The sequence below is a fragment of the Saccopteryx bilineata genome, chromosome 1 (genome assembly GCF_036850765.1).
Source record: "Saccopteryx bilineata isolate mSacBil1 chromosome 1, mSacBil1_pri_phased_curated, whole genome shotgun sequence".
Taxonomy (NCBI): Eukaryota; Metazoa; Chordata; class Mammalia; order Chiroptera; family Emballonuridae; genus Saccopteryx; species Saccopteryx bilineata.
The window spans coordinates 193,906,531-193,914,121 of NC_089490.1; the positions used below are offsets into that span (position 1 = coordinate 193,906,531).

General features: G+C 32.9%; 1 non-coding gene across 1 annotated transcript; it reads right to left on the bottom strand.

Annotated features, from left to right (window-relative positions):
- Positions 1-1,025: 1,025 nt before the first annotated feature.
- Positions 1,026-1,101, bottom strand: TRNAA-AGC (transfer RNA alanine (anticodon AGC)). The gene has a single exon. It is a non-coding gene; the product is annotated as a tRNA-Ala (tRNA).
- Between the last annotated feature and the right edge of the window lie 6,490 nt (positions 1,102-7,591).

Below are 7,591 nucleotides of genomic sequence, written 5' to 3' on the forward strand. Positions count from 1 at the left end.
CTAATTTTGTGCAGTGTAATTTTTCTTTAGATACAGGCTTTTCGGTAGAAGTTCTCATGTACCATTTTAAGTTGATAACATTCATATGATTTAAGTTTTTAAAAACTTCTGCTCAAAAACTGAATGACAATATTAAGAGTTGAAGAAGAAAATGCAGCCAGTGTCAAATTAAAAGTATGCCAGAATTATAGACTTTTTAAGCCATTAATAGATTGAACTAATTTGAATTGTAAATAGAAATTTACAATTAGGTCTGTTAGAATGCTAATTGGATAAAATAAGACACCTATACTAAGTTGGTAAAAATTACACTATTGTTGGTCAGAAATTATATTAACTGTATATGGGATAGAAGGTTAGTACAGTGAGATTATCAGACATTTTAGTCTACCATCCCACCTAATGTAGAGGTGTATGATTACAAATGCTTTTTTTTTTTACCTCTATTTACTCTTTTTTTGTTTGGATTATTATGAAAACAAAGATTTTCTAAAAGTGGAAAATAAATGAATTTACAGCTTAAGTCTAGGAGTTGGATTATCACTGTGTGCCATCTTTATTTCAAAGAAGAGAATCAAAATTGTGCATGCAAGCTAGTATAATGATATCTTGAAGCAAAGAGCTATTTTCATAGCACATTACATAATAGACTAGGTGTGAAATTAGTTTTATGGTGAATAGATACCCTGAAGGTTGTTAGCTTTTTTTTTTTTTTTGTATCTTTTTTTTTTTTTTTTTTTTGTATTTTTCTGAAGCTGGAAACAGGGAGGCAGTCAGACAGACTCCCGCATGCGCCCGACCGGGATCCACCCGGCATGCCCACCAGGGGGTGATTTTCTGCCCATTTGGGGCATGGCTCTGTTGCAACCAGAGCCAGTCTAGCGCCTGAGGCAGAGGCCACAGAGCCATCCCCAGCGCCCGGGCCATCTTTGCTCCAATGGAGCCTTGGCTGCAGGAAGGGAAGAGAGAGACAGAGAGGAAGGAGAGCGGGAGGGGTGGAGAAGCAGATGGGCACTTCTCCTGTATGCCCTGGCCAGGAATCGAACCTGGGACTTCCGCATGCTAGGCCGACGCTCTACCACTGAGCCAACCTGCCAGGGCCATTAGCTTTTTATTATGTACAGTTTTATGTACACTGATACATTAGCATTTCATCCTATAGATAACAAAATTAATATATTTAAATGAATACCTCTTAAAGTACACTAACCATTTCCTATGTACTCAAATACTTTCACTTTATCTTGCAACAATAACCCCCCAAAATTTTGCTGCAGCTTTGCCCACACGTATACTTGCATAATTTAAAGAATGAAATAAAAATATTATGTTTTCCAAGTGAATATTTCAGGAAAACAAATAAACGTTTATGACCTATATGAGTTATAAACACATTGTGGCTTGAGTCTAGTTCAGTTTTCTAAAGATATGGAAACAATTGTGGAAACAATTGTGAGTGATCAACTGTAAATGAGAATGACAAAATGAACTTGGAACATTTGCATAAACTAATTTAGCAGCGAACAACAGAGGAGCATGTGTGTTTCTTTTTACTCAAATTAAGCTGTTAACTTAGTGGGTAACAATGGTGACCAATAAAAAGATCATATCTTAAAAAAATGTACCTCTCTTTCACATGGATCTTTTTGGAATCATGGAATTTTATTTTGTTTGCTTGTTTTTATTTTAAGATGAAAATAGGAACTATGTAAAATGCAGTATTTCATACATATCAAACAAATAATAAATTGCATTTATAATGATAAATACATATAACCAGTCCCAATATTTCCCCATTGTGGGTTCTGCAAACATTTAGCACATAAATATAAGAACTAGATGTATTTAATTCTATAATTACCCTTATACAGAAAGAAGCTATATTTCTAAATTTTGTCTTTAAAGCTAACTATTTATATAGGAAAAAACTCAGATTCTGATGGGAAGAAAATTGATCTGTAATGAGGTTAGTTAGGGGTTTACTATCATGGGTATATATGATATAGAAAAATATGGCATTAGATTATGTTCAGTGCCTCTGTGTCCTGACTGTCATTAAGGTAAAATATTCTGTAAATAAGTCACATATATGGTCAGGAAAAACATATTTTCTTTAGATAGTATTTTCCAATATACTGCATTATCTTTACTATCTGTACAATGATCTCACTGAAAGATTTAAAATTTTGAACCCTCAATATATATTTTGTATGACTCCATACAACTACAGCATTGTTGTAATCTACTACTCCCAGATATCTGTTTTTATATTTTGAAAACATTATTTGTTATATTAGTTAACATCAATCAAACAGTTCAAACAAAAGGAATAACTAAAGGTTTATTAACTTCTTAATTTATATCAGTCATTGGGATAAACATTTTAGATGAATTGTCTTATTTTTGTCATCAAAAATTAGAATAGGCACTATAGGTATTTTATTTTGTTTTACATAGAAGGCAAGTGGTGATTAAGTAACTTGCTACAAATTACATGACCAGCATGCGGTGGAAAATATATGAAAACTCTTGAACAGGCTCAATCGTATTATACTGATTTGAGTATATACTCAAAGTAGGAAGCCCAACGGAAAAGAGCATAGTAAAGTAGCAAAAGCTTAGCAAATTTCTGCTTTGAGCGCTTCTGATAGATTTGACCCTCTCCTGTGGGTGACAGAAGGCAGGGCTTTTGATTCAAGTTTCAGGGACACTGAGCACCGTAAGGAAGAGCTATTTCACCAAATAAAAATCAGGGTGATATTAGGAAAAGAAAGGATAGTATATTAATGCTTGCATATATGCTAGGTAATTCATCTATTTATTTAACAATAATTAAATTTCACAAAATATTAATACTTTTCCTACTCAAAACTAGCATAACTAGACTACTATTAGACATTTCTTATTCATTGTATATTGGGCAAGGAGAAAGCATCTTTAAAATGAATAGCTATGAGGAAGGTGAAACTGTCTTGTCAGTTAAATAACTATATATATCATATATATATCATATATATATGTGCAATTTTAATGCATGTTAAGATTTCTGAAAACATATAAGCATAAATATAGTGTCCAATACATTTAACTCAGAGCCATAAACCCTCTCAAATAAAGCATTATGTTTTTGTAAATTTGTATCACAGATCTCACTGCCATATCTCTGAGCACACATGGTATGCAGACCTATGTTTTGCTTTTTGTTCTCTCACATGTCCTTGATTTCCTCCCTGGTATAAGATACTTTAGTAGTTAAATAAATTAAATATAGATAATACATTATCTATATTTAATATATGTTATGTATAATATGCATATAATGCATACCTGTAAGTATTTAATCAACTCATTAACATAAGAGAACATGATAGATTTGTATCTCATATTAAATTAATACATTATAACTTAAATTTAATGGCAAAAGCAAGCTTCTAAGTTTTACATGGACTACATATTTATGAATGTCAAATGTGTATATCAATAAAAAATCAATTACCTTTTCTCTGAAATATATTGAAAAGTGCAAAATAGGTTACAATTACTATAAATTATACTTCACTTTTTAGAAACTTTTAGAGACTAGTAATTTAAAAAAAATTTAATAATTTAATAAATTTCTTTAAAGGTCTGTTTTGTAAAAAAAATACTAAACTTGAAATTATGAATCATGTCTAGTTAAAGTCTTAGCACTAATGTATGTTCAGGGTGCAGAACATTTCAGGTCTATACTAATTATAAATATTAATTTGGAAATTATTATCTCTTGGATAAAATACTTTTTAAAAATGTGAAGTTCAGTGTTTATTTTACTTATTTAATCCTAAATAATTTAAGATGATAATTTCTATATTGTTACCTTATTTCTGCTTTCATTTTTATAAGAGAAACCATAGGAATAAAATACAAAGTTTTGATGTTGAAATAATATAGAACAACTGTAAATTTTATTTTATTAAGTAAAGAATATTTATCTGAAGTTAATACAATAATTCTGCTTTATTTTTCTGGCACCATTGGCAAATAAGCTATTTCACAAATATGAGTTATTCAAATGACTGAAATTCTCACAATTGCTGACTGAAACTTTTATTACAGCTGTTCTGTTAGAAATCTTTCAATAATGTCTGACACACTTTTCTAACTCATTTTATAGCAGAGTGAATATAATTTAGCCTTTTCTTGTTGATTCAATCATTCATCTTAAATGCCTTCATTTATTCATCATTTATTAATTTCAAATCTGCAAATGACTGGAACTAAATGGATGAATCTTGAACATGAATTCTCTACTGATAGCCATTGGGATCGTAAGCGACCACCTTACACGAAGGGGTTTGGATATTTCCTTTCAATTCCATTAATGATCTGTGGATAGTTGCTTCTAAATCTTATCATGCACAAAAGCATTACCTTTTAAAACCTATGTTGTAAAAATTTCCCTCAAGAACTGAAATCCCATCTTGATCCCACACTTAAGACTCTTTTACAGAGCTATGACCACCTTGATTATGGAAACATTATTTTATAAATGCTACAATGGATTGAAAATACTAAGAACTAGTATGTTGTGTAGATTTATTTTCTTTTGTCTTGAATTTCTCATTCACTATTGATTCAAAGATTAGTTTCTAAGGACTTCCTTCACATTACCTAAAGCGAGCCATTTTACTTTATCTTCTGCCAAATCATATAAGGAATCTCTATTTATAGATTGTATAGGAAAGATAATTAAGCTTTGGCATTCTGTCACATTTTCCTTAATGGACAGACCCAAAAGCTCAAAATTCCATGCCTTCCTTATAGTTCTATGGATAAAGGTCAGGCCCAGACAATTGCACGCACCAAACTAAACTGTACAGATATTGCTTAAGTCTATGTTTTTGTGCTCTTATTTTACTTTATTTTTTTCTGAAATTGACATACAGCATCTAGTCTGATTTTTTCCATTTGAGGGAGTGGTAGTTGCAGTAGCAATGAGAGCTTGGTTCTAGGCAGTTACAGCTATGACATCTTCCTGAGACTTTATCTCAACTGAAGTGTTTCATATGTTCGAAATTCAGATCCCTTTGGAAGGGATCTCATTGCGTCTGAGTCTCATTGCGTTCTGCAACATCCTGAGAGGAGATTGCATAATGTCCGTTCAGGAGGCTCTCTAGGTCCTGAAATGCTTTTGCTTACAATTAATTCTGGGCTTAAAATCACTCCAGGTTTCCATTTCCTGTCCTAAAGCCTGATCGACATTCATAAAACATCAGATCTCTTAAGTAATAGGATAAAAATAGATATAGTACGAATGCATGAGCTTTTGGGAAACTAGGTCCCTCCTGTGCCCAGTGTGTTTATTTTTATTTGTGCATGTATGTATTTTTTTTTCTATTACATTTGCTTCATGAATATGCTGCAGATGGATAAAATAACTGAATTTGCAACTTTACTCAGAAGCAGCAAACCTTAATAGTAAAAGATAACATTGGGAATGGATTCTCTTGGGAAGCTATTAGCTTGTTGGTACTGGTAGGCACATGGGGTCAAGAAGTGAATTTTTAAAATGTAGAGCAGAAAATTTCAGAATAACTTTCAATTCATTGGGTCATTTACAATTCTGAAGGACTCAGGCCTTATTCTGCCTATAAAATTTCAAACTCTTTTCTCATAGAAAGGAGAAAGAAAATTCATGAACATGGAGTCAATGATCATAACAGACTGGAAAAGAACTTTGGGGGGGGGGAAGTATATTGTTAAAAAATATGTTTGAAGTCAATATAGTTTGGATACATGCTAAAAATTCTACCTAAGTATTGATTTCTCTATTATTAATTTTCTTTAAAACCCGCTTTATTCTCAATGGAAATAACCAAAACAGACATTGTGTCTGTTAGATTCAAGGAGTACTGACATGCTGGGGCTGCCAAGAGTGTACAAGGTCCCGGTGATGCTGAGAACAAAGAGTTCAGCAAGATCCTGCATTGAGTCAGAGACCCTTATCAGAAGTTTATGTTTGAAATTCTCCACTGAGTAATACCCCCCCGTAACTGCGCACGACCTCCCTAGCTAATTACTAACAGCCACATCAGCTTCTGTATGAACCGCTTGCTTGCTACGCTATAAAAACCCCTAGACTGTAGGCGCTTGGTGTGACTCTGGTGACTGCACCTGAGCTCACCCCTGCGCAGGTTTGTTTGTTTGTTTGTTTGTTTTTTCTTTTTCTCTTGGCCATAAAACTTTGTCTGAAACTCTCCAAACGTCTCCAGTGTTTGTTTTACCCGGCGAGTGCAACAGTGTCAGTTTCCAGGGTCCTTTAGTAACTTGGAGCAGAGATAAAACTCCTGATCCCATGAGAAAACTGAACTCACTAAAAGAATGAACTGCAGCCACAATAGACTGGTCAAAATCAGTGGTAAATGTCCATGAAAATAAATCATTTGAAGTTTAGAGAATAAAGAAATGTTTGCAAACTGGTCAGAAATAATAACTTTTTTGGAAACTGAAGGAGACTGGGATTTGTTGAGAAACGTAATGATTGGGGGAAGCCTGAGCTCTTCCTGAGAATTGTCCATCTTGTCATTTTAAGTCTTTCACCAAAGTAATAAGAGTACTGATAGGGGTTTGGTTTGGGTTGGGTTGGGTTGGGTTTTGATGTTGGTCTTGGTGTTTTAGGTTTTGACCCAGTTTAAGTTTCTCTTTAGCAGTTGAAAGAAACGTGTTAAGTAGTCTAAGACCTTTTTGTTTCTTTTATTATCCCTTTATACAATAAACAATTAAATTTATAAGCAAATGTACATGGTTAAAAATGTAAATAGCACACAGATGGCTAAATTATATCTGTTCCAATATTTGATTTAATATCAAATAATCCTCTCTGTTTTAATCATTTTAGCTTTCTGTTATCAGGGTTTGTTTATTTTTTTAAATTTTTTTCATAACAGCTAATCATTTTTAATGTGTACAACTTGATGAGTTTTTGATATGTATGAACCCACAGAAACATTACCCTCGTTAAGCCATTAACATATCCCTGTGTTTTCTCCGACCCTTTTATTATGGTGTGTGGTAAGAATGTTTAACATAACACAGGGCTTCTTAGCAAAATTTGAAGTATAGCATACTTAACGGGTTTAATCTACAGGTCTTGAGTTAATAAATTTGTATTGCAATATTGTTATCAGAGACCCCCCCACCAATTTCTTTTCCATAATACTTTCACTTAAATGGTATACATGAGGAAATGCATGCTATAGTTCCTTCTTGGGGAATAATATCTTGCCAACAGATATGCAACTCTGAGCACTGTGCTTCTTAGTTTGCACAGATTCATTGCTTTTGCTTAAACTTCTTATAATCATCATTTGACTGGGGCAGAGAGACTAAGTTTGAATTCAAGAATATTGCATTGAAATGTATGCCTGGAAGTAAAAGCACAGAGTTTAATTAAACTCGTAGATTAGGGATGAGGATGAGGTTATTAAACAAATGTGAATGCATTAATGGTGCCTCTTTGAATTTGGCTCAATCAGTGAACTTGTTTTTTAAGATGTTTATTGTAATTGGAAATAGAGACTTTGAAGAAGCCATGTTAAAATAGAGATATAAA